Here is a 26173-nt window from a genome sequence, read left to right on the forward strand (position 1 = left end):
GGGGTGTCTGATAAGTGCAGGTAAGGGCACTGTAGGGTTACAGATACAGACCCAAGTGCAAGGATTGCGTGCAAGGTTTGCCAGGAGGCAGTGCAGGTGTGCGGCTGGGTGGGCAGGGACCTTGGCCCGAAATCAGAGGGTAGCCAGGTGCACGGAGCCGAAGCAGACAGATCAGCAGGGGAGCGGAAGAGCAAAGGCAGAAGCAAAGAGGAAGGTCTTGAGGTGCTTCCGGAACCAGAGATGGTTCTCCTCAAGTTTCAGTGTGGCAGGCAGGCTGTTCCAGAGGGAGGCCCCAGCTGAGGAAAGAGATCTACCCCCAACTCGTTGCTTGGAGAAGCGACCGGCCCTGAGGGAGTTGGAGGTGGATGAGAAAAGAGCTCGAGTGGGAAGGTATTTACGGAGGGAGAGTTGAAGGTATTTTGGACCCAGGCCCCAGTAAGCCTTGTGGACAATGCAGAGGGACTTGAATTTAACCCTTGCAGCCTCTGGGAGCAATGAAAAGATTTCAGGGCTGGAGAGATACGATCCCTGGGCTTCAGACCAAGGAAACGTCTTGCAGTCCTGTTCTGGATGAGTTGCAGAGGACAGAGAGAAGAAGCAGGCAGATTTAGAAAGAGGCTGTTGCAGTAGTCTAGCCTAGAGAGAATCAGAGCTCTAGATACAGTAAGCTTCTGGGGGAAGGAGAGGAAAGGAACAATGCCTCTGCAAATGTACAGTTGGTAGTTTGACTTCTTAGAGATGTCAGAGATGTGAGAAGAAAAGGAGAGTGTGGAGTCGAAGATGACCCCAAGGTTCTTAGCCTCAAAGGTGGGAGCAGGAAGAGGGCCAAGGGAGGCCGGCCAGAGAGTGGCAGGAAAGGAGGGTGCAGGTGTGCCGATGAGGAGAATCTCTGCCTAAATGGGATTAAGGCAGAGATCATTGGCGGCAGACCAGTCCTGGATGGCAGACAGACGGTCAGAGATGAGGGAGGGAAGCCTGAAAACAAGCAGAGTGTCATCCGCATAGCACTGAAAGTTGAAGCAGAGAGCTGCAATGCGGTGGGAAATGGGTGCCAGGTATTGGTTGAACAGCCAGGGAGAGAGGTTAGACCCGTGGGGAACACCACAAGTAGAGAATGAGATGGCGAAAAGGAAGGACCCAAGTTGGACCTGGGAGGGCCGATCAGAGTGGAAAGAGGTCATCCAGGCCAGGGCCTGATCAGTGATACCCGGCTTATCACGGAGACAGTTGAGCAGGATGGCATGGTTGACCGTGTCAAAGGCAGAAGAGAAATCGAGTAGGATGAGGACCCAAAAGGGATGTTAGAGTCATGGTTGGACAGCAGGTCTTCACAGGTGTTCAGGAGAGCAGTTTCCATGCTTCTGACAGCTCTGAAGCCAGGCTGATGGTCATGGAGACAACCAACAGAGTCGGTGTGAAGATTAAGCTGGGAGATGGTCAGCTTTTCCAAGAGTTTGCCCTGGAAAGGAGTGATAGAAACCTGCGAAGTTAGCCGGGCCGGAGGGGTCGGCTGTGGAATTTTTGAGAAGAGGGTGCACAAGAGAATGCTTCAGAGTGGAGGGGTAGATTCCACAGGTGATGGAATGGTTACAGAAGTCGGCCAGATTCAGAGCAAGGGTGTCAATGTGGTCCTTGATGGTTTTGGACGAACAGGGAAGAACCTGTTTTGACTGGAATCACACAATCTCCTGGGCTTGCGCCAATCTGGTTTCCAACCAAGCCACGGCACTGAATCGGCCTTACTGGACCTAAAGATTCAACAGGATGATATCAAAGATGCCAAGAAGCAAGCCCTCCTCTTGTTACTGGGCCTGTCTGCAGCCTTCGACCATGTATACATATTGAATAAATCAAAAAGGCAGCCTATGATCGAGCCAGCCAGGAGTCAACCTGGAATTAGTCAAATGTGTTATCCATTGCGCCACTGGACCGCTGCTACAGCGTGAGCAGGAGTCAGCACTTTTGTAACGAAACAGAAGTTTCCTGCTTGAGACACAGTGAGAAACGTACTTCTCATTTTTACAAGGAGAGGTAGAAAAAAACGCTACAAGCCCACAATGAGCAGGTGAGCGAGCGTGTGCCATCATGAGAAACTTAGTTCTCATTTTTCCCAGAGGAGAGGTAGAAAAAACGCACTAACTACGAACAAACAATGTGCTTTTGTGTGCCATGCGTGACAAGGCTCATTTTTAAATACTTTCTAGAACAAAAAGGCAGCATGCGAACGAGCCAGCCAGGAGTCGAACCTGGAATCTTCTGCTCCGTAGGCAGACGCGTTATCCATTGCGCCACTGGCCCTCTGCTGCAGTTACTCTTGGAATCAGCACTTTTGTTACGACGCAGAGGCTCATCATGCGGATTGAGCCATCATGAGCAACTTAGTTCTCATTTTTATAAGGAGAGGTGGTTGAAAACACGCCTACGAACTGACAATGAGCAGGCGTGTGCCATGTGTTAGAGACATCATGAGAAATAACGTAGTTCCCATTTTTTCTCCCGAGTAGAGGTAGAAACACGCTGCAACAGTGACTACAAACACACAATGAGCTTTCGAGTGCCTTGCGTGAGAAGGCTCATTTTTAAATACAGAACAAAAAGGCAGCATTTGAACGAGCCAGCCAGGAGTCGAACCTGGAATCTTCTGCTCCGTAGGCAGACGCGTTATCCATTGCGCCACTGGCCCGCTGCTGCACTGTGTGCTGCATTCAGCACTTTTGTTACGAACCAGAGGCTCAGGTCGGGCTGCCTGAGACATCACGAGAAACTTTGTTCTCATTTTTACAGCGAGAGGTAGGAAAAACGCTACCAACACACAATAAGCAGGCGTGTGACATGTGTTAAAGAAGGCTCATTTTTAAATACTTTATTGAAAACAATACATACACACATCTGACAAAGAACACATTTGGCATCAGATACTGCCCGGATTGCAACTCTCTGCACGTATTTTCTGGCGAGATTTACGGACCAAGCATCTCATTTATTGTACGATAGCACTCACATTTTCATGCGCAAATAACAGATTTAGACTGTTTTCACTTTTTAGTATTGTACCATTTTATGTGCTCGGTGCTCTTCAGTGTTAAATCCGCGGGAGAGGATGATCTGTACCCAGATCAACCCCAAAAGTCCCATACAGATATGAAACAGATAAGGCCTGAGTGATAGGCGTGCCAAGGAGTACTCGACATGCATGCCACAGAAACGCGAAACATGCAACAAGTGAGAGACATAAAATGGGGTTTTTCACTTTAAGAAATAACATATAATATATTGAATACAATTTTTTGTTTACTTCTTAAAAGGTGTTTTATTGAGCTGCAGCCTTCCTCTTAGAGAGCAGGACTAAGAAGCCCGGCTGGAGCATTTCAGCACATTTTTATTTCCTTTTGGCGATCGCTGTGTCAGGGTGTTGGGTTGGGGCTCCAAGATTGCCGAACACCAGGCGAGCAGTCTATCATGGGGAACAGTTTAGTATACAACACCGGTGCGATGAAGGTACATGGCCTACTGTGCATTTTAAGCACCACCTATAAGCCGAAACCGTTGCATTGAAGTACAGGTAGGAGGGAGATGACATGTGAAGAGGGACACACGACTTGTTTTTTTTTGGGTTATTTATTTGTTAAATATTGTTGGTTGTTTATCGTCTAATTGACTGCCTTGGGCCATGCTTACCTCTTTGGCCATTCCCACCCACTCCTTGCCCCTCCCACCCAAAACTCAACCCCTGGTATCTATGTTGTTTCTAAGCAGTCTGCTGTGAGTTAATGGCTTAATTGCCGCTGTAAATGGCTACCGGTATAATAACAAAAATCTTACCCAATTCTACCTGACCTTAACTCACTACCCCACCCCCTCTATTCCCACCTCTCCCCTCTCACCCAATCTACCCTTATCCCCACCCTACTCTACCACCACTGACTATACCCCAAACCACTCTACACCTACCCCACTCTTCGCTACCCACAATATCCCACACCACTGTACACCTACCCTACCCACTGCCCCACCCCACTGTACCCCTATCCATCAAACCACTGTAGACTGGCAAGGTGACACGAGGTCCTTTGATCCCAATAGATTTCGCCCAGCCTTTCCATATCTTCATATCACTACCGAGTTAAGGTACGTGTTTGTTGAGTCTTCAACTTACCCCAGACCTACGCTAGTTGTTCAAGATCAGACAGGCAGTCAAAGTGAACAGGCACGCCTTTGACAGTGTCTCTTCGGATGTAGGTAGATGCACAAAGTATTCTATTCTGAGGTCCATGCATTCTGCCATGTAAGCGCCAAACAGCCCTTTCACAGGAAGACCCTTCAAAAAGTAAAGACTCCGCTTTCTGTATGTTGGCATGTAGCACGTAGCCCATCTTGGCAGATAGCGTACATCACATTGCATCTAGTGGTGGCCCTATGTTGTGATTCTTCACTTGCCAAATCATAGCAGTGCTAAAAGGTCATGGCCAAGAGGCCTCAGCGGCAGGGGATCTGCGTCCAGTGCAAATTGGCACATGCCAAAACGTCCTGAACAATGGAGAAGGCAAAGAAGTTTCATTAGTGGTGTAATGGGAGGATAAATCGTGTTCCAGATGTTGGGGACATCCCTCAGACCTGTTAAGGGCCTCCATCACACCACTGAGGAATTATCCTTGTTTGTTACTGTTTGCAATGAATGATTGAAGGAGTTGCGTATCTTCAGATCTATAGATTCCTGCTATGATATGACATGATATTGTATTTGAATCGTACTCATACACGCGTGTTTCAGAGCGTGACGAGGCAAGGGAGGGGAAGAAGGGAGGACAAAACAGCGATCTTCCTAGGCCCAGTGACATTGAGAATGCTCAAGTGCAGGGGAGAGGGAGGGAGGAAAGCGCAAGGAGAGGGGCGAGGTGGAACGTGCCTAGGAAGGGATAAAAACAACAACAACTGGTAGCGCAGCCAGCAGGGTGGCAAGTGCGAGGTTTAAAGCGCAGACAAGGGGTGTCTGATAAGTGCAGGTAAGGGCACTGTAGGGTTACAGATACAGACCCAAGTGCAAGGATTGCGTGCAAGGGTTGCCAGGAGGCAGTGCAGGTGTGCGGCTGGGTGGGCAGGGACCTTGGCCCGAAATCAGAGGGTAGCCAGGTGCACGGAGCCGAAGCAGACAGATCAGCAGGGGAGCGGAAGAGCAAAGGCAGAAGCAAAGAGGAAGGTCTTGAGGTGCTTCCGGAACCAGAGATGGTTCTCCTCAAGTTTCAGTGTGGCAGGCAGGCTGTTCCAGAGGGAGGCCCCAGCTGAGGAAAGAGATCTACCCCCAACTCGTTGCTTGGAGAAGCGACCGGCCCTGAGGGAGTTGGAGGTGGATGAGAAAAGAGCTCGAGTGGGAAGGTATTTACGGAGGGAGAGTTGAAGGTATTTTGGACCCAGGCCCCAGTAAGCCTTGTGGACAATGCAGAGGGACTTGAATTTAACCCTTGCAGCCACTGGGAGCAATGAAAAGATTTCAGGGCTGGAGAGATACGATCCCTGGGCTTCAGACCAAGGAAACGTCTTGCAGTCCTGTTCTGGATGAGTTGCAGAGGACAGAGAGAAGAAGCAGGCAGATTTAGAAAGAGGCTGTTGCAGTAGTCTAGCCTAGAGAGAATCAGAGCTCTAGATACAGTAAGCTTCTGGGGGAAGGAGAGGAAAGGAACAATGCCTCTGCAAATGTACAGTTGGTAGTTTGACTTCTTAGAGATGTCAGAGATGTGAGAAGAAAAGGAGAGTGTGGAGTCGAAGATGACCCCAAGGTTCTTAGCCTCAAAGGTGGGAGCAGGAAGAGGGCCAAGGGAGGCCGGCCAGAGAGTGGCAGGAAAGGAGGGTGCAGGTGTGCCGATGAGGAGAATCTCTGCCTAAATGGGATTAAGGCAGAGATCATTGGCGGCAGACCAGTCCTGGATGGCAGACAGACGGTCAGAGATGAGGGAGGGAAGCCTGAAAACAAGCAGAGTGTCATCCGCATAGCACTGAAAGTTGAAGCAGAGAGCTGCAATGCAGTGGGAAATGGGTGCCAGGTATTGGTTGAACAGCCAGGGAGAGAGGTTAGACCCGTGGGGAACACCACAAGTAGAGAATGAGATGGCGAAAAGGAAGGACCCAAGTTGGACCTGGGAGGGCCGATCAGAGTGGAAAGAGGTCATCCAGGCCAGGGCCTGATCAGTGATACCCGGCTTATCACGGAGACAGTTGAGCAGGATGGCATGGTTGACCGTGTCAAAGGCAGAAGAGAAATCGAGTAGGATGAGGACCCAAAAGGGATGTTAGAGTCATGGTTGGACAGCAGGTCTTCACAGGTGTTCAGGAGAGCAGTTTCCATGCTTCTGACAGCTCTGAAGCCAGGCTGATGGTCATGGAGACAACCAACAGAGTCGGTGTGAAGATTAAGCTGGGAGATGGTCAGCTTTTCCAAGAGTTTGCCCTGGAAAGGAGTGATAGAAACCTGCGAAGTTAGCCGGGCCGGAGGGGTCGGCTGTGGAATTTTTGAGAAGAGGGTGCACAAGAGAATGCTTCAGAGTGGAGGGGAAGATTCCACAGGTGATGGAATGGTTACAGAAGTCGGCCAGATTCAGAGCAAGGGTGTCAATGTGGTCCTTGATGGTTTTGGACGAACAGGGAAGAACCTGTTTTGACTGGAATCACACAATCTCCTGGGCTTGCGCCAATCTGGTTTCCAACCAAGCCACGGCACTGAATCGGCCTTACTGGACCTAAAGATTCAACAGGATGATATCAAAGATGCCAAGAAGCAAGCCCTCCTCTTGTTACTGGGCCTGTCTGCAGCCTTCGACCATGTATACATATTGAATAAATCAAAAAGGCAGCCTATGATCGAGCCAGCCAGGAGTCAACCTGGAATTAGTCAAATGTGTTATCCATTGCGCCACTGGACCGCTGCTACAGCGTGAGCAGGAGTCAGCACTTTTGTAACGAAACAGAAGTTTCCTGCTTGAGACACAGTGAGAAACGTACTTCTCATTTTTACAAGGAGAGGTAGAAAAAAACGCTACAAGCCCACAATGAGCAGGTGAGCGAGCGTGTGCCATCATGAGAAACTTAGTTCTCATTTTTCCCAGAGGAGAGGTAGAAAAAACGCACTAACTACGAACAAACAATGTGCTTTTGTGTGCCATGCGTGACAAGGCTCATTTTTAAATACTTTCTAGAACAAAAAGGCAGCATGCGAACGAGCCAGCCAGGAGTCGAACCTGGAATCTTCTGCTCCGTAGGCAGACGCGTTATCCATTGCGCCACTGGCCCTCTGCTGCAGTGACTCTTGGAATCAGCACTTTTGTTACGACGCAGAGGCTCATCATGCGGATTGAGCCATCATGAGCAACTTAGTTCTCATTTTTATAAGGAGAGGTGGTTGAAAACACGCCTACGAACTGACAATGAGCAGGCGTGTGCCATGTGTTAGAGACATCATGAGAAATAACGTAGTTCCCATTTTTTCTCCCAAGTAGAGGTAGAAACACGCTGCAACAGTGACTACAAACACACAATGAGCTTTCGAGTGCCTTGCGTGAGAAGGCTCATTTTTAAATACAGAACAAAAAGGCAGCATTTGAACGAGCCAGCCAGGAGTCGAACCTGGAATCTTCTGCTCCGTAGGCAGACGCGTTATCCATTGCGCCACTGGCCCGCTGCTGCACTGTGAGCTGCATTCAGCACTTTTGTTACGAACCAGAGGCTCAGGTCGGGCTGCCTGAGACATCACGAGAAACTTTGTTCTCATTTTTACAGCGAGAGGTAGGAAAAACGCTACCAACACACAATAAGCAGGCGTGTGACATGTGTTAAAGAAGGCTCATTTTTAAATACTTTATTGAAAACAATACATACACACATCTGACAAAGAACACATTTGGCATCAGATACTGCCCGGATTGCAACTCTCTGCACGTATTTTCTGGCGAGATTTACGGACCAAGCATCTCATTTATTGTACGATAGCACTCACATTTTCATGCGCAAATAACAGATTTAGACTGTTTTCACTTTTTAGTATTGTACCATTTTATGTGCTCGGTGCTCTTCAGTGTTAAATCCGCGGGAGAGGATGATCTGTACCCAGATCAACCCCAAAAGTGCCATACAGATATGAAACAGGTAAGGCCTGAGTGATAGGCGTGCCAAGGAGTACTCGACGTGCATGCCACAGAAACGCGAAACATGCAACAAGTGAGAGACATAAAATGGGGTTTTTCACTTTAAGAAAATAACATATAATATATTGAATACAATTTTTTGTTTACTTCTTAAAAGGTGTTTTATTGAGCTGTAGCCTTCCTCTTAGAGAGCAGGACTAAGAAGCCCGGCTGGAGCATTTCAGCACATTTTTATTTCCTTTTGGCGATCGCTGTGTCAGGGTGTTGGGTTGGGGCTCCAAGATTGCCGAACACCAGGCGAGCAGTCTATCATGGGGAACAGTTTAGTATACAACACCGGTGCGATGAAGGTACATGGCCTACTGTGCATTTTAAGCACCACCTATAAGCCGAAACCGTTGCATTGAAGTACAGGTAGGAGGGAGATGACATGTGAAGAGGGACACACGACTTGTTTTTTTTTGGGTTATTTATTTGTTAAATATTGTTGGTTGTTTATCGTCTAATTGACTGCCTTGGGCCATGCTTACCTCTTTGGCCATTCCCACCCACTCCTTGCCCCTCCCACCCAAAACTCAACCCCTGGTATCTATGTTGTTTCTAAGCAGTCTGCTGTGAGTTAATGGCTTAATTGCCGCTGTAAATGGCTACCGGTATAATAACAAAAATCTTACCCAATTCTACCTGACCTTAACTCACTACCCCACCCCCTCTATTCCCACCTCTCCCCTCTCACCCAATCTACCCTTATCCCCACCCTACTCTACCACCACTGACTATACCCCAAACCACTCTACACCTACCCCACTCTTCGCTACCCACAATATCCCACACCACTGTACACCTACCCTACCCACTGCCCCACCCCACTGTACCCCTATCCATCAAACCACTGTAGACTGGCAAGGTGACACGAGGTCCTTTGATCCCAATAGATTTCGCCCAGCCTTTCCATATCTTCATATCACTACCGAGTTAAGGTACGTGTTTGTTGAGTCTTCAACTTACCCCAGACCTACGCTAGTTGTTCAAGATCAGACAGGCAGTCAAAGTGAACAGGCACGCCTTTGACAGTGTCTCTTCGGATGTAGGTAGATGCACAAAGTATTCTATTCTGAGGTCCATGCATTCTGCCATGTAAGCGCCAAACAGCCCTTTCACAGGAAGACCCTTCAAAAAGTAAAGACTCCGCTTTCTGTATGTTGGCATGTAGCACGTAGCCCATCTTGGCAGATAGCGTACATCACATTGCATCTAGTGGTGGCCCTATGTTGTGATTCTTCACTTGCCAAATCATAGCAGTGCTAAAAGGTCATGGCCAAGAGGCCTCAGCGGCAGGGGATCTGCGTCCAGTGCAAATTGGCACATGCCAAAACGTCCTGAACAATGGAGAAGGCAAAGAAGTTTCATTAGTGGTGTAATGGGAGGATAAATCGTGTTCCAGATGTTGGGGACATCCCTCAGACCTGTTAAGGGCCTCCATCACACCACTGAGGAATTATCCTTGTTTGTTACTGTTTGCAATGAATGATTGAAGGAGTTGCGTATCTTCAGATCTATAGATTCCTGCTATGATATGACATGATATTGTATTTGAATCGTACTCATACACGCGTGTTTCAGAGCGTGACGAGGCAAGGGAGGGGAAGAAGGGAGGACAAAACAGCGATCTTCCTAGGCCCAGTGACATTGAGAATGCTCAAGTGCAGGGGAGAGGGAGGGAGGAAAGTGCAAGGAGAGGGGCGAGGTGGAACGTGCCTAGGAAGGGATAAAAACAACAACAACTGGTAGCGCAGCCAGCAGGGTGGCAAGTGCGAGGTTTAAAGCGCAGACAAGGGGTGTCTGATAAGTGCAGGTAAGGGCACTGTAGGGTTACAGATACAGACCCAAGTGCAAGGATTGCGTGCAAGGTTTGCCAGGAGGCAGTGCAGGTGTGCGGCTGGGTGGGCAGGGACCTTGGCCCGAAATCAGAGGGTAGCCAGGTGCACGGAGCCGAAGCAGACAGATCAGCAGGGGAGCGGAAGAGCAAAGGCAGAAGCAAAGAGGAAGGTCTTGAGGTGCTTCCGGAACCAGAGATGGTTCTCCTCAAGTTTCAGTGTGGCAGGCAGGCTGTTCCAGAGGGAGGCCCCAGCTGAGGAAAGAGATCTACCCCGAACTCGTTGCTTGGAGAAGCGACCGGCCCTGAGGGAGTTGGAGGTGGATGAGAAAAGAGCTCGAGTGGGAAGGTATTTACGGAGGGAGAGTTGAAGGTATTTTGGACCCAGGCCCCAGTAAGCCTTGTGGACAATGCAGAGGGACTTGAATTTAACCCTTGCAGCCACTGGGAGCAATGAAAAGATTTCAGGGCTGGAGAGATACGATCCCTGGGCTTCAGACCAAGGAAACGTCTTGCAGTCCTGTTCTGGATGAGTTGCAGAGGACAGAGAGAAGAAGCAGGCAGATTTAGAAAGAGGCTGTTGCAGTAGTCTAGCCTAGAGAGAATCAGAGCTCTAGATACAGTAAGCTTCTGGGGGAAGGAGAGGAAAGGAACAATGCCTCTGCAAATGTACAGTTGGTAGTTTGACTTCTTAGAGATGTCAGAGATGTGAGAAGAAAAGGAGAGTGTGGAGTCGAAGATGACCCCAAGGTTCTTAGCCTCAAAGGTGGGAGCAGGAAGAGGGCCAAGGGAGGCCGGCCAGAGAGTGGCAGGAAAGGAGGGTGCAGGTGTGCCGATGAGGAGAATCTCTGCCTAAATGGGATTAAGGCAGAGATCATTGGCGGCAGACCAGTCCTGGATGGCAGACAGACGGTCAGAGATGAGGGAGGGAAGCCTGAAAACAAGCAGAGTGTCATCCGCATAGCACTGAAAGTTGAAGCAGAGAGCTGCAATGCGGTGGGAAATGGGTGCCAGGTATTGGTTGAACAGCCAAGGAGAGAGGTTAGACCCGTGGGGAACACCACAAGTAGAGAATGAGATGGCGAAAAGGAAGGACCCAAGTTGGACCTGGGAGGGCCGATCAGAGTGGAAAGAGGTCATCCAGGCCAGGGCCTGATCAGTGATACCCGGCTTATCACGGAGACAGTTGAGCAGGATGGCATGGTTGACCGTGTCAAAGGCAGAAGAGAAATCGAGTAGGATGAGGACCCAAAAGGGATGTTAGAGTCATGGTTGGACAGCAGGTCTTCACAGGTGTTCAGGAGAGCAGTTTCCATGCTTCTGACAGCTCTGAAGCCAGGCTGATGGTCATGGAGACAACCAACAGAGTCGGTGTGAAGATTAAGCTGGGAGATGGTCAGCTTTTCCAAGAGTTTGCCCTGGAAAGGAGTGATAGAAACCTGCGAAGTTAGCCGGGCCGGAGGGGTCGGCTGTGGAATTTTTGAGAAGAGGGTGCACAAGAGAATGCTTCAGAGTGGAGGGGAAGATTCCACAGGTGATGGAATGGTTACAGAAGTCGGCCAGATTCAGAGCAAGGGTGTCAATGTGGTCCTTGATGGTTTTGGACGAACAGGGAAGAACCTGTTTTGACTGGAATCACACAATCTCCTGGGCTTGCGCCAATCTGGTTTCCAACCAAGCCACGGCACTGAATCGGCCTTACTGGACCTAAAGATTCAACAGGATGATATCAAAGATGCCAAGAAGCAAGCCCTCCTCTTGTTACTGGGCCTGTCTGCAGCCTTCGACCATGTATACATATTGAATAAATCAAAAAGGCAGCCTATGATCGAGCCAGCCAGGAGTCAACCTGGAATTAGTCAAATGTGTTATCCATTGCGCCACTGGACCGCTGCTACAGCGTGAGCAGGAGTCAGCACTTTTGTAACGAAACAGAAGTTTCCTGCTTGAGACACAGTGAGAAACGTACTTCTCATTTTTACAAGGAGAGGTAGAAAAAAACGCTACAAGCCCACAATGAGCAGGTGAGCGAGCGTGTGCCATCATGAGAAACTTAGTTCTCATTTTTCCCAGAGGAGAGGTAGAAAAAACGCACTAACTACGAACAAACAATGTGCTTTTGTGTGCCATGCGTGACAAGGCTCATTTTTAAATACTTTCTAGAACAAAAAGGCAGCATGCGAACGAGCCAGCCAGGAGTCGAACCTGGAATCTTCTGCTCCGTAGGCAGACGCGTTATCCATTGCGCCACTGGCCCTCTGCTGCAGTGACTCTTGGAATCAGCACTTTTGTTACGACGCAGAGGCTCATCATGCGGATTGAGCCATCATGAGCAACTTAGTTCTCATTTTTATAAGGAGAGGTGGTTGAAAACACGCCTACGAACTGACAATGAGCAGGCGTGTGCCATGTGTTAGAGACATCATGAGAAATAACGTAGTTCCCATTTTTTCTCCCGAGTAGAGGTAGAAACACGCTGCAACAGTGACTACAAACACACAATGAGCTTTCGAGTGCCTTGCGTGAGAAGGCTCATTTTTAAATACAGAACAAAAAGGCAGCATTTGAACGAGCCAGCCAGGAGTCGAACCTGGAATCTTCTGCTCCGTAGGCAGACGCGTTATCCATTGCGCCACTGGCCCGCTGCTGCACTGTGTGCTGCATTCAGCACTTTTGTTACGAACCAGAGGCTCAGGTCGGGCTGCCTGAGACATCACGAGAAACTTTGTTCTCATTTTTACAGCGAGAGGTAGGAAAAACGCTACCAACACACAATAAGCAGGCGTGTGACATGTGTTAAAGAAGGCTCATTTTTAAATACTTTATTGAAAACAATACATACACACATCTGACAAAGAACACATTTGGCATCAGATACTGCCCGGATTGCAACTCTCTGCACGTATTTTCTGGCGAGATTTACGGACCAAGCATCTCATTTATTGTACGATAGCACTCACATTTTCATGCGCAAATAACAGATTTAGACTGTTTTCACTTTTTAGTATTGTACCATTTTATGTGCTCGGTGCTCTTCAGTGTTAAATCCGCGGGAGAGGATGATCTGTACCCAGATCAACCCCAAAAGTGCCATACAGATATGAAACAGATAAGGCCTGAGTGATAGGCGTGCCAAGGAGTACTCGACATGCATGCCACAGAAACGCGAAACATGCAACAAGTGAGAGACATAAAATGGGGTTTTTCACTTTAAGAAATAACATATAATATATTGAATACAATTTTTTGTTTACTTCTTAAAAGGTGTTTTATTGAGCTGCAGCCTTCCTCTTAGAGAGCAGGACTAAGAAGCCCGGCTGGAGCATTTCAGCACATTTTTATTTCCTTTTGGCGATCGCTGTGTCAGGGTGTTGGGTTGGGGCTCCAAGATTGCCGAACACCAGGCGAGCAGTCTATCATGGGGAACAGTTTAGTATACAACACCGGTGCGATGAAGGTACATGGCCTACTGTGCATTTTAAGCACCACCTATAAGCCGAAACCGTTGCATTGAAGTACAGGTAGGAGGGAGATGACATGTGAAGAGGGACACACGACTTGTTTTTTTTTGGGTTATTTATTTGTTAAATATTGTTGGTTGTTTATCGTCTAATTGACTGCCTTGGGCCATGCTTACCTCTTTGGCCATTCCCACCCACTCCTTGCCCCTCCCACCCAAAACTCAACCCCTGGTATCTATGTTGTTTCTAAGCAGTCTGCTGTGAGTTAATGGCTTAATTGCCGCTGTAAATGGCTACCGGTATAATAACAAAAATCTTACCCAATTCTACCTGACCTTAACTCACTACCCCACCCCCTCTATTCCCACCTCTCCCCTCTCACCCAATCTACCCTTATCCCCACCCTACTCTACCACCACTGACTATACCCCAAACCACTCTACACCTACCCCACTCTTCGCTACCCACAATATCCCACACCACTGTACACCTACCCTACCCACTGCCCCACCCCACTGTACCCCTATCCATCAAACCACTGTAGACTGGCAAGGTGACACGAGGTCCTTTGATCCCAATAGATTTCGCCCAGCCTTTCCATATCTTCATATCACTACCGAGTTAAGGTACGTGTTTGTTGAGTCTTCAACTTACCCCAGACCTACGCTAGTTGTTCAAGATCAGACAGGCAGTCAAAGTGAACAGGCACGCCTTTGACAGTGTCTCTTCGGATGTAGGTAGATGCACAAAGTATTCTATTCTGAGGTCCATGCATTCTGCCATGTAAGCGCCAAACAGCCCTTTCACAGGAAGACCCTTCAAAAAGTAAAGACTCCGCTTTCTGTATGTTGGCATGTAGCACGTAGCCCATCTTGGCAGATAGCGTACATCACATTGCATCTAGTGGTGGCCCTATGTTGTGATTCTTCACTTGCCAAATCATAGCAGTGCTAAAAGGTCATGGCCAAGAGGCCTCAGCGGCAGGGGATCTGCGTCCAGTGCAAATTGGCACATGCCAAAACGTCCTGAACAATGGAGAAGGCAAAGAAGTTTCATTAGTGGTGTAATGGGAGGATAAATCGTGTTCCAGATGTTGGGGACATCCCTCAGACCTGTTAAGGGCCTCCATCACACCACTGAGGAATTATCCTTGTTTGTTACTGTTTGCAATGAATGATTGAAGGAGTTGCGTATCTTCAGATCTATAGATTCCTGCTATGATATGACATGATATTGTATTTGAATCGTACTCATACACGCGTGTTTCAGAGCGTGACGAGGCAAGGGAGGGGAAGAAGGGAGGACAAAACAGCGATCTTCCTAGGCCCAGTGACATTGAGAATGCTCAAGTGCAGGGGAGAGGGAGGGAGGAAAGTGCAAGGAGAGGGGCGAGGTGGAACGTGCCTAGGAAGGGATAAAAACAACAACAACTGGTAGCGCAGCCAGCAGGGTGGCAAGTGCGAGGTTTAAAGCGCAGACAAGGGGTGTCTGATAAGTGCAGGTAAGGGCACTGTAGGGTTACAGATACAGACCCAAGTGCAAGGATTGCGTGCAAGGGTTGCCAGGAGGCAGTGCAGGTGTGCGGCTGGGTGGGCAGGGACCTTGGCCCGAAATCAGAGGGTAGCCAGGTGCACGGAGCCGAAGCAGACAGATCAGCAGGGGAGCGGAAGAGCAAAGGCAGAAGCAAAGAGGAAGGTCTTGAGGTGCTTCCGGAACCAGAGATGGTTCTCCTCAAGTTTCAGTGTGGCAGGCAGGCTGTTCCAGAGGGAGGCCCCAGCTGAGGAAAGAGATCTACCCCCAACTCGTTGCTTGGAGAAGCGACCGGCCCTGAGGGAGTTGGAGGTGGATGAGAAAAGAGCTCGAGTGGGAAGGTATTTACGGAGGGAGAGTTGAAGGTATTTTGGACCCAGGCCCCAGTAAGCCTTGTGGACAATGCAGAGGGACTTGAATTTAACCCTTGCAGCCACTGGGAGCAATGAAAAGATTTCAGGGCTGGAGAGATACGATCCCTGGGCTTCAGACCAAGGAAACGTCTTGCAGTCCTGTTCTGGATGAGTTGCAGAGGACAGAGAGAAGAAGCAGGCAGATTTAGAAAGAGGCTGTTGCAGTAGTCTAGCCTAGAGAGAATCAGAGCTCTAGATACAGTAAGCTTCTGGGGGAAGGAGAGGAAAGGAACAATGCCTCTGCAAATGTACAGTTGGTAGTTTGACTTCTTAGAGATGTCAGAGATGTGAGAAGAAAAGGAGAGTGTGGAGTCGAAGATGACCCCAAGGTTCTTAGCCTCAAAGGTGGGAGCAGGAAGAGGGCCAAGGGAGGCCGGCCAGAGAGTGGCAGGAAAGGAGGGTGCAGGTGTGCCGATGAGGAGAATCTCTGCCTAAATGGGATTAAGGCAGAGATCATTGGCGGCAGACCAGTCCTGGATGGCAGACAGACGGTCAGAGATGAGGGAGGGAAGCCTGAAAACAAGCAGAGTGTCATCCGCATAGCACTGAAAGTTGAAGCAGAGAGCTGCAATGCGGTGGGAAATGGGTGCCAGGTATTGGTTGAACAGCCAGGGAGAGAGGTTAGACCCGTGGGGAACACCACAAGTAGAGAATGAGATGGCGAAAAGGAAGGACCCAAGTTGGACCTGGGAGGGCCGATCAGAGTGGAAAGAGGTCATCCAGGCCAGGGCCTGATCAGTGATACCCGGCTTATCACGGAGACAGTTGAGCAGGATGGCATGGTTGACCGTGTCAAAGGCAGAAGAGAAATCGAGTAGGATGAGGACCCAAAAGGGATGTTAGAGTCATGGTTGGACAGCAGGTCTTCACAGGTGTTCAGGAGAGCAGTTTCCATGCTTCTGACAGCTCTGAAGCCAGGCTGATGGTCATGGAGACAACCAACAGAGTCGGTGTGAAGATTAAGCTGGGAGATGGTCAGCTTTTCCAAGAGTTTGCCCTGGAAAGGAGTGATAGAAACCTGCGAAGTTAGCCGGGCCGGAGGGGTCGGCTGTGGAATTTTTGAGAAGAGGGTGCACAAGAGAATGCTTCAGAGTGGAGGGGAAGATTCCACAGGTGATGGAATGGTTACAGAAGTCGGCCAGATTCAGAGCAAGGGTGTCAATGTGGTCCTTGATGGTTTTGGACGAACAGGGAAGAACCTGTTTTGACTGGAATCACACAATCTCCTGGGCTTGCGCCAATCTGGTTTCCAACCAAGCCACGGCACTGAATCGGCCTTACTGGACCTAAAGATTCAACAGGATGATATCAAAGATGCCAAGAAGCAAGCCCTCCTCTTGTTACTGGGCCTGTCTGCAGCCTTCGACCATGTATACATATTGAATAAATCAAAAAGGCAGCCTATGATCGAGCCAGCCAGGAGTCAACCTGGAATTAGTCAAATGTGTTATCCATTGCGCCACTGGACCGCTGCTACAGCGTGAGCAGGAGTCAGCACTTTTGTAACGAAACAGAAGTTTCCTGCTTGAGACACAGTGAGAAACGTACTTCTCATTTTTACAAGGAGAGGTAGAAAAAAACGCTACAAGCCCACAATGAGCAGGTGAGCGAGCGTGTGCCATCATGAGAAACTTAGTTCTCATTTTTCCCAGAGGAGAGGTAGAAAAAACGCACTAACTACGAACAAACAATGTGCTTTTGTGTGCCATGCGTGACAAGGCTCATTTTTAAATACTTTCTAGAACAAAAAGGCAGCATGCGAACGAGCCAGCCAGGAGTCGAACCTGGAATCTTCTGCTCCGTAGGCAGACGCGTTATCCATTGCGCCACTGGCCCTCTGCTGCAGTGACTCTTGGAATCAGCACTTTTGTTACGACGCAGAGGCTCATCATGCGGATTGAGCCATCATGAGCAACTTAGTTCTCATTTTTATAAGGAGAGGTGGTTGAAAACACGCCTACGAACTGACAATGAGCAGGCGTGTGCCATGTGTTAGAGACATCATGAGAAATAACGTAGTTCCCATTTTTTCTCCCAAGTAGAGGTAGAAACACGCTGCAACAGTGACTACAAACACACAATGAGCTTTCGAGTGCCTTGCGTGAGAAGGCTCATTTTTAAATACAGAACAAAAAGGCAGCATTTGAACGAGCCAGCCAGGAGTCGAACCTGGAATCTTCTGCTCCGTAGGCAGACGCGTTATCCATTGCGCCACTGGCCCGCTGCTGCACTGTGAGCTGCATTCAGCACTTTTGTTACGAACCAGAGGCTCAGGTCGGGCTGCCTGAGACATCACGAGAAACTTTGTTCTCATTTTTACAGCGAGAGGTAGGAAAAACGCTACCAACACACAATAAGCAGGCGTGTGACATGTGTTAAAGAAGGCTCATTTTTAAATACTTTATTGAAAACAATACATACACACATCTGACAAAGAACACATTTGGCATCAGATACTGCCCGGATTGCAACTCTCTGCACGTATTTTCTGGCGAGATTTACGGACCAAGCATCTCATTTATTGTACGATAGCACTCACATTTTCATGCGCAAATAACAGATTTAGACTGTTTTCACTTTTTAGTATTGTACCATTTTATGTGCTCGGTGCTCTTCAGTGTTAAATCCGCGGGAGAGGATGATCTGTACCCAGATCAACCCCAAAAGTGCCATACAGATATGAAACAGGTAAGGCCTGAGTGATAGGCGTGCCAAGGAGTACTCGACGTGCATGCCACAGAAACGCGAAACATGCAACAAGTGAGAGACATAAAATGGGGTTTTTCACTTTAAGAAAATAACATATAATATATTGAATACAATTTTTTGTTTACTTCTTAAAAGGTGTTTTATTGAGCTGTAGCCTTCCTCTTAGAGAGCAGGACTAAGAAGCCCGGCTGGAGCATTTCAGCACATTTTTATTTCCTTTTGGCGATCGCTGTGTCAGGGTGTTGGGTTGGGGCTCCAAGATTGCCGAACACCAGGCGAGCAGTCTATCATGGGGAACAGTTTAGTATACAACACCGGTGCGATGAAGGTACATGGCCTACTGTGCATTTTAAGCACCACCTATAAGCCGAAACCGTTGCATTGAAGTACAGGTAGGAGGGAGATGACATGTGAAGAGGGACACACGACTTGTTTTTTTTTGGGTTATTTATTTGTTAAATATTGTTGGTTGTTTATCGTCTAATTGACTGCCTTGGGCCATGCTTACCTCTTTGGCCATTCCCACCCACTCCTTGCCCCTCCCACCCAAAACTCAACCCCTGGTATCTATGTTGTTTCTAAGCAGTCTGCTGTGAGTTAATGGCTTAATTGCCGCTGTAAATGGCTACCGGTATAATAACAAAAATCTTACCCAATTCTACCTGACCTTAACTCACTACCCCACCCCCTCTATTCCCACCTCTCCCCTCTCACCCAATCTACCCTTATCCCCACCCTACTCTACCACCACTGACTATACCCCAAACCACTCTACACCTACCCCACTCTTCGCTACCCACAATATCCCACACCACTGTACACCTACCCTACCCACTGCCCCACCCCACTGTACCCCTATCCATCAAACCACTGTAGACTGGCAAGGTGACACGAGGTCCTTTGATCCCAATAGATTTCGCCCAGCCTTTCCATATCTTCATATCACTACCGAGTTAAGGTACGTGTTTGTTGAGTCTTCAACTTACCCCAGACCTACGCTAGTTGTTCAAGATCAGACAGGCAGTCAAAGTGAACAGGCACGCCTTTGACAGTGTCTCTTCGGATGTAGGTAGATGCACAAAGTATTCTATTCTGAGGTCCATGCATTCTGCCATGTAAGCGCCAAACAGCCCTTTCACAGGAAGACCCTTCAAAAAGTAAAGACTCCGCTTTCTGTATGTTGGCATGTAGCACGTAGCCCATCTTGGCAGATAGCGTACATCACATTGCATCTAGTGGTGGCCCTATGTTGTGATTCTTCACTTGCCAAATCATAGCAGTGCTAAAAGGTCATGGCCAAGAGGCCTCAGCGGCAGGGGATCTGCGTCCAGTGCAAATTGGCACATGCCAAAACGTCCTGAACAATGGAGAAGGCAAAGAAGTTTCATTAGTGGTGTAATGGGAGGATAAATCGTGTTCCAGATGTTGGGGACATCCCTCAGACCTGTTAAGGGCCTACATCACACCACTGAGGAATTATCCTTGTTTGTTACTGTTTGCAATGAATGATTGAAGGAGTTGCGTATCTTCAGATCTATAGATTCCTGCTATGATATGACATGATATTGTATTTGAATCGTACTCATACACGCGTGTTTCAGAGCGTGACGAGGCAAGGGAGGGGAAGAAGGGAGGACAAAACAGCGATCTTCCTAGGCCCAGTGACATTGAGAATGCTCAAGTGCAGGGGAGAGGGAGGGAGGAAAGTGCAAGGAGAGGGGCGAGGTGGAACGTGCCTAGGAAGGGATAAAAACAACAACAACTGGTAGCGCAGCCAGCAGGGTGGCAAGTGCGAGGTTTAAAGCGCAGACAAGGGGTGTCTGATAAGTGCAGGTAAGGGCACTGTAGGGTTACAGATACAGACCCAAGTGCAAGGATTGCGTGCAAGGTTTGCCAGGAGGCAGTGCAGGTGTGCGGCTGGGTGGGCAGGGACCTTGGCCCGAAATCAGAGGGTAGCCAGGTGCACGGAGCCGAAGCAGACAGATCAGCAGGGGAGCGGAAGAGCAAAGGCAGAAGCAAAGAGGAAGGTCTTGAGGTGCTTCCGGAACCAGAGATGGTTCTCCTCAAGTTTCAGTGTGGCAGGCAGGCTGTTCCAGAGGGAGGCCCCAGCTGAGGAAAGAGATCTACCCCGAACTCGTTGCTTGGAGAAGCGACCGGCCCTGAGGGAGTTGGAGGTGGATGAGAAAAGAGCTCGAGTGGGAAGGTATTTACGGAGGGAGAGTTGAAGGTATTTTGGACCCAGGCCCCAGTAAGCCTTGTGGACAATGCAGAGGGACTTGAATTTAACCCTTGCAGCCACTGGGAGCAATGAAAAGATTTCAGGGCTGGAGAGATACGATCCCTGGGCTTCAGACCAAGGAAACGTCTTGCAGTCCTGTTCTGGATGAGTTGCAGAGGACAGAGAGAAGAAGCAGGCAGATTTAGAAAGAGGCTGTTGCAGTAGTCTAGCCTAGAGAGAATCAGAGCTCTAGATACAGTAAGCTTCTGGGGGAAGGAGAGGAAAGGAACAATGCCTCTGCAAATGTACAGTTGGTAGTTTGACTTCTTAGAGATGTCAGAGATGTGAGAAGAAAAGGAGAGTGTGGAGTCGAAGATGACCCCAAGGTTCTTAGCCTCAAAGGTGGGAGCAGGAAGAGGGCCAAGGGAGGCCGGCCAGAGAGTGGCAGGAAAGGAGGGTGCAGGTGTGCCGATGAGGAGAATCTCTGCCTAAATGGGATTAAGGCAGAGATCATTGGCGGCAGACCAGTCCTGGATGGCAGACAGACGGTCAGAGATGAGGGAGGGAAGCCTGAAAACAAGCAGAGTGTCATCCGCATAGCACTGAAAGTTGAAGCAGAGAGCTGCAATGCGGTGGGAAATGGGTGCCAGGTATTGGTTGAACAGCCAAGGAGAGAGGTTAGACCCGTGGGGAACACCACAAGTAGAGAATGAGATGGCGAAAAGGAAGGACCCAAGTTGGACCTGGGAGGGCCGATCAGAGTGGAAAGAGGTCATCCAGGCCAGGGCCTGATCAGTGATACCCGGCTTATCACGGAGACAGTTGAGCAGGATGGCATGGTTGACCGTGTCAAAGGCAGAAGAGAAATCGAGTAGGATGAGGACCCAAAAGGGATGTTAGAGTCATGGTTGGACAGCAGGTCTTCACAGGTGTTCAGGAGAGCAGTTTCCATGCTTCTGACAGCTCTGAAGCCAGGCTGATGGTCATGGAGACAACCAACAGAGTCGGTGTGAAGATTAAGCTGGGAGATGGTCAGCTTTTCCAAGAGTTTGCCCTGGAAAGGAGTGATAGAAACCTGCGAAGTTAGCCGGGCCGGAGGGGTCGGCTGTGGAATTTTTGAGAAGAGGGTGCACAAGAGAATGCTTCAGAGTGGAGGGGAAGATTCCACAGGTGATGGAATGGTTACAGAAGTCGGCCAGATTCAGAGCAAGGGTGTCAATGTGGTCCTTGATGGTTTTGGACGAACAGGGAAGAACCTGTTTTGACTGGAATCACACAATCTCCTGGGCTTGCGCCAATCTGGTTTCCAACCAAGCCACGGCACTGAATCGGCCTTACTGGACCTAAAGATTCAACAGGATGATATCAAAGATGCCAAGAAGCAAGCCCTCCTCTTGTTACTGGGCCTGTCTGCAGCCTTCGACCATGTATACATATTGAATAAATCAAAAAGGCAGCCTATGATCGAGCCAGCCAGGAGTCAACCTGGAATTAGTCAAATGTGTTATCCATTGCGCCACTGGACCGCTGCTACAGCGTGAGCAGGAGTCAGCACTTTTGTAACGAAACAGAAGTTTCCTGCTTGAGACACAGTGAGAAACGTACTTCTCATTTTTACAAGGAGAGGTAGAAAAAAACGCTACAAGCCCACAATGAGCAGGTGAGCGAGCGTGTGCCATCATGAGAAACTTAGTTCTCATTTTTCCCAGAGGAGAGGTAGAAAAAACGCACTAACTACGAACAAACAATGTGCTTTTGTGTGCCATGCGTGACAAGGCTCATTTTTAAATACTTTCTAGAACAAAAAGGCAGCATGCGAACGAGCCAGCCAGGAGTCGAACCTGGAATCTTCTGCTCCGTAGGCAGACGCGTTATCCATTGCGCCACTGGCCCTCTGCTGCAGTGACTCTTGGAATCAGCACTTTTGTTACGACGCAGAGGCTCATCATGCGGATTGAGCCATCATGAGCAACTTAGTTCTCATTTTTATAAGGAGAGGTGGTTGAAAACACGCCTACGAACTGACAATGAGCAGGCGTGTGCCATGTGTTAGAGACATCATGAGAAATAACGTAGTTCCCATTTTTTCTCCCGAGTAGAGGTAGAAACACGCTGCAACAGTGACTACAAACACACAATGAGCTTTCGAGTGCCTTGCGTGAGAAGGCTCATTTTTAAATACAGAACAAAAAGGCAGCATTTGAACGAGCCAGCCAGGAGTCGAACCTGGAATCTTCTGCTCCGTAGGCAGACGCGTTATCCATTGCGCCACTGGCCCGCTGCTGCACTGTGTGCTGCATTCAGCACTTTTGTTACGAACCAGAGGCTCAGGTCGGGCTGCCTGAGACATCACGAGAAACTTTGTTCTCATTTTTACAGCGAGAGGTAGGAAAAACGCTACCAACACACAATAAGCAGGCGTGTGACATGTGTTAAAGAAGGCTCATTTTTAAATACTTTATTGAAAACAATACATACACACATCTGACAAAGAACACATTTGGCATCAGATACTGCCCGGATTGCAACTCTCTGCACGTATTTTCTGGCGAGATTTACGGACCAAGCATCTCATTTATTGTACGATAGCACTCACATTTTCATGCGCAAATAACAGATTTAGACTGTTTTCACTTTTTAGTATTGTACCATTTTATGTGCTCGGTGCTCTTCAGTGTTAAATCCGCGGGAGAGGATGATCTGTACCCAGATCAACCCCAAAAGTGCCATACAGATATGAAACAGATAAGGCCTGAGTGATAGGCGTGCCAAGGAGTACTCGACATGCATGCCACAGAAACGCGAAACATGCAACAAGTGAGAGACATAAAATGGGGTTTTTCACTTTAAGAAATAACATATAATATATTGAATACAATTTTTTGTTTACTTCTTAAAAGGTGTTTTATTGAGCTGCAGCCTTCCTCTTAGAGAGCAGGACTAAGAAGCCCGGCTGGAGCATTTCAGCACATTTTTATTTCCTTTTGGCGATCGCTGTGTCAGGGTGTTGGGTTGGGGCTCCAAGATTGCCGAACACCAGGCGAGCAGTCTATCATGGGGAACAGTTTAGTATACAACACCGGTGCGATGAAGGTACATGGCCTACTGTGCATTTTAAGCACCACCTATAAGCCGAAACCGTTGCATTGAAGTACAGGTAGGAGGGAGATGACATGTGAAGAGGGACACACGACTTGTTTTTTTTTGGGTTATTTATTTGTTAAATATTGTTGGTTGTTTATCGTCTAATTGACTGCCTTGGGCCATGCTTACCTCTTTGGCCATTCCCACCCACTCCTTGCCCCTCCCACCCAAAACTCAACCCCTGGTATCTATGTTGTTTCTAAGCAGTCTGCTGTGAGTTAATGGCTTAATTGCCGCTGTAAATGGCTACCGGTATAATAACAAAAATCTTACCCAATTCTACCTGACCTTAACTCACTACCCCACCCCCTCTATTCCCACCTCTCCCCTCTCACCCAATCTACCCTTATCCCCACCCTACTCTACCACCACTGACTATACCCCAAACCACTCTACACCTACCCCACTCTTCGCTACCCACAATATCCCACACCACTGTACACCTACCCTACCCACTGCCCCACCCCACTGTACCCCTATCCATCAAACCACTGTAGACTGGCAAGGTGACACGAGGTCCTTTGATCCCAATAGATTTCGCCCAGCCTTTCCATATCTTCATATCACTACCGAGTTAAGGTACGTGTTTGTTGAGTCTTCAACTTACCCCAGACCTACGCTAGTTGTTCAAGATCAGACAGGCAGTCAAAGTGAACAGGCACGCCTTTGACAGTGTCTCTTCGGATGTAGGTAGATGCACAAAGTATTCTATTCTGAGGTCCATGCATTCTGCCATGTAAGCGCCAAACAGCCCTTTCACAGGAAGACCCTTCAAAAAGTAAAGACTCCGCTTTCTGTATGTTGGCATGTAGCACGTAGCCCATCTTGGCAGATAGCGTACATCACATTGCATCTAGTGGTGGCCCTATGTTGTGATTCTTCACTTGCCAAATCATAGCAGTGCTAAAAGGTCATGGCCAAGAGGCCTCAGCGGCAGGGGATCTGCGTCCAGTGCAAATTGGCACATGCCAAAACGTCCTGAACAATGGAGAAGGCAAAGAAGTTTCATTAGTGGTGTAATGGGAGGATAAATCGTGTTCCAGATGTTGGGGACATCCCTCAGACCTGTTAAGGGCCTCCATCACACCACTGAGGAATTATCCTTGTTTGTTACTGTTTGCAATGAATGATTGAAGGAGTTGCGTATCTTCTGATCTATAGATTCCTGCTATGATATGACATGATATTGTATTTGAATCGTACTCATACACGCGTGTTTCAGAGCGTGACGAGGCAAGGGAGGGGAAGAAGGGAGGACAAAACAGCGATCTTCCTAGGCCCAGTGACATTGAGAATGCTCAAGTGCAGGGGAGAGGGAGGGAGGAAAGTGCAAGGAGAGGGGCGAGGTGGAACGTGCCTAGGAAGGGATAAAAACAACAACAACTGGTAGCGCAGCCAGCAGGGTGGCAAGTGCGAGGTTTAAAGCGCAGACAAGGGGTGTCTGATAAGTGCAGGTAAGGGCACTGTAGGGTTACAGATACAGACCCAAGTGCAAGGATTGCGTGCAAGGGTTGCCAGGAGGCAGTGCAGGTGTGCGGCTGGGTGGGCAGGGACCTTGGCCCGAAATCAGAGGGTAGCCAGGTGCACGGAGCCGAAGCAGACAGATCAGCAGGGGAGCGGAAGAGCAAAGGCAGAAGCAAAGAGGAAGGTCTTGAGGTGCTTCCGGAACCAGAGATGGTTCTCCTCAAGTTTCAGTGTGGCAGGCAGGCTGTTCCAGAGGGAGGCCCCAGCTGAGGAAGGAGATCTACCCCCAACTCGTTGCTTGGAGAAGCGACCGGCCCTGAGGGAGTTGGAGGTGGATGAGAAAAGAGCTCGAGTGGGAAGGTATTTACGGAGGGAGAGTTGAAGGTATTTTGGACCCAGGCCCCAGTAAGCCTTGTGGACAATGCAGAGGGACTTGAATTTAACCCTTGCAGCCACTGGGAGCAATGAAAAGATTTCAGGGCTGGAGAGATACGATCCCTGGGCTTCAGACCAAGGAAACGTCTTGCAGTCCTGTTCTGGATGAGTTGCAGAGGACAGAGAGAAGAAGCAGGCAGATTTAGAAAGAGGCTGTTGCAGTAGTCTAGCCTAGAGAGAATCAGAGCTCTAGATACAGTAAGCTTCTGGGGGAAGGAGAGGAAAGGAACAATGCCTCTGCAAATGTACAGTTGGTAGTTTGACTTCTTAGAGATGTCAGAGATGTGAGAAGAAAAGGAGAGTGTGGAGTCGAAGATGACCCCAAGGTTCTTAGCCTCAAAGGTGGGAGCAGGAAGAGGGCCAAGGGAGGCCGGCCAGAGAGTGGCAGGAAAGGAGGGTGCAGGTGTGCCGATGAGGAGAATCTCTGCCTAAATGGGATTAAGGCAGAGATCATTGGCGGCAGACCAGTCCTGGATGGCAGACAGACGGTCAGAGATGAGGGAGGGAAGCCTGAAAACAAGCAGAGTGTCATCCGCATAGCACTGAAAGTTGAAGCAGAGAGCTGCAATGCGGTGGGAAATGGGTGCCAGGTATTGGTTGAACAGCCAGGGAGAGAGGTTAGACCCGTGGGGAACACCACAAGTAGAGAATGAGATGGCGAAAAGGAAGGACCCAAGTTGGACCTGGGAGGGCCGATCAGAGTGGAAAGAGGTCATCCAGGCCAGGGCCTGATCAGTGATACCCGGCTTATCACGGAGACAGTTGAGCAGGATGGCATGGTTGACCGTGTC

At 48.9% G+C, this 26173-nt stretch overlaps 10 non-coding genes across 10 annotated transcripts; all 10 read right to left on the reverse strand.

Moving 5' to 3' along the window:
* Nucleotides 1-2225: 2225 nt before the first annotated feature.
* On the reverse strand, nt 2226-2298 carry TRNAR-ACG (transfer RNA arginine (anticodon ACG)). Its single transcript has one exon. It is a non-coding gene; the product is annotated as a tRNA-Arg (tRNA).
* Nucleotides 2299-2610: 312 nt separating this feature from the next.
* Nucleotides 2611-2683, reverse strand: TRNAR-ACG (transfer RNA arginine (anticodon ACG)). Its single transcript has one exon. It is a non-coding gene; the product is annotated as a tRNA-Arg (tRNA).
* Nucleotides 2684-7208: 4525 nt separating this feature from the next.
* Nucleotides 7209-7281, reverse strand: TRNAR-ACG (transfer RNA arginine (anticodon ACG)). Its single transcript has one exon. It is a non-coding gene; the product is annotated as a tRNA-Arg (tRNA).
* Nucleotides 7282-7593: 312 nt separating this feature from the next.
* On the reverse strand, nt 7594-7666 carry TRNAR-ACG (transfer RNA arginine (anticodon ACG)). Its single transcript has one exon. It is a non-coding gene; the product is annotated as a tRNA-Arg (tRNA).
* A 4526-nt stretch (nt 7667-12192) lies between these two features.
* On the reverse strand, nt 12193-12265 carry TRNAR-ACG (transfer RNA arginine (anticodon ACG)). Its single transcript has one exon. It is a non-coding gene; the product is annotated as a tRNA-Arg (tRNA).
* A 312-nt stretch (nt 12266-12577) lies between these two features.
* TRNAR-ACG (transfer RNA arginine (anticodon ACG)) lies at nt 12578-12650 on the reverse strand. Its single transcript has one exon. It is a non-coding gene; the product is annotated as a tRNA-Arg (tRNA).
* A 4525-nt stretch (nt 12651-17175) lies between these two features.
* TRNAR-ACG (transfer RNA arginine (anticodon ACG)) lies at nt 17176-17248 on the reverse strand. Its single transcript has one exon. It is a non-coding gene; the product is annotated as a tRNA-Arg (tRNA).
* Nucleotides 17249-17560: 312 nt separating this feature from the next.
* Nucleotides 17561-17633, reverse strand: TRNAR-ACG (transfer RNA arginine (anticodon ACG)). Its single transcript has one exon. It is a non-coding gene; the product is annotated as a tRNA-Arg (tRNA).
* Nucleotides 17634-22159: 4526 nt separating this feature from the next.
* On the reverse strand, nt 22160-22232 carry TRNAR-ACG (transfer RNA arginine (anticodon ACG)). Its single transcript has one exon. It is a non-coding gene; the product is annotated as a tRNA-Arg (tRNA).
* A 312-nt stretch (nt 22233-22544) lies between these two features.
* TRNAR-ACG (transfer RNA arginine (anticodon ACG)) lies at nt 22545-22617 on the reverse strand. The gene has a single exon. It is a non-coding gene; the product is annotated as a tRNA-Arg (tRNA).
* Between the last annotated feature and the right edge of the window lie 3556 nt (nt 22618-26173).

Source organism: Ambystoma mexicanum, chromosome 13 (assembly GCF_040938575.1).
Source record: "Ambystoma mexicanum isolate Mex_15411 chromosome 13, UKY_AmexF1_1, whole genome shotgun sequence".
In the NCBI taxonomy this organism is placed as follows: domain Eukaryota; kingdom Metazoa; phylum Chordata; class Amphibia; order Caudata; family Ambystomatidae; genus Ambystoma; species Ambystoma mexicanum.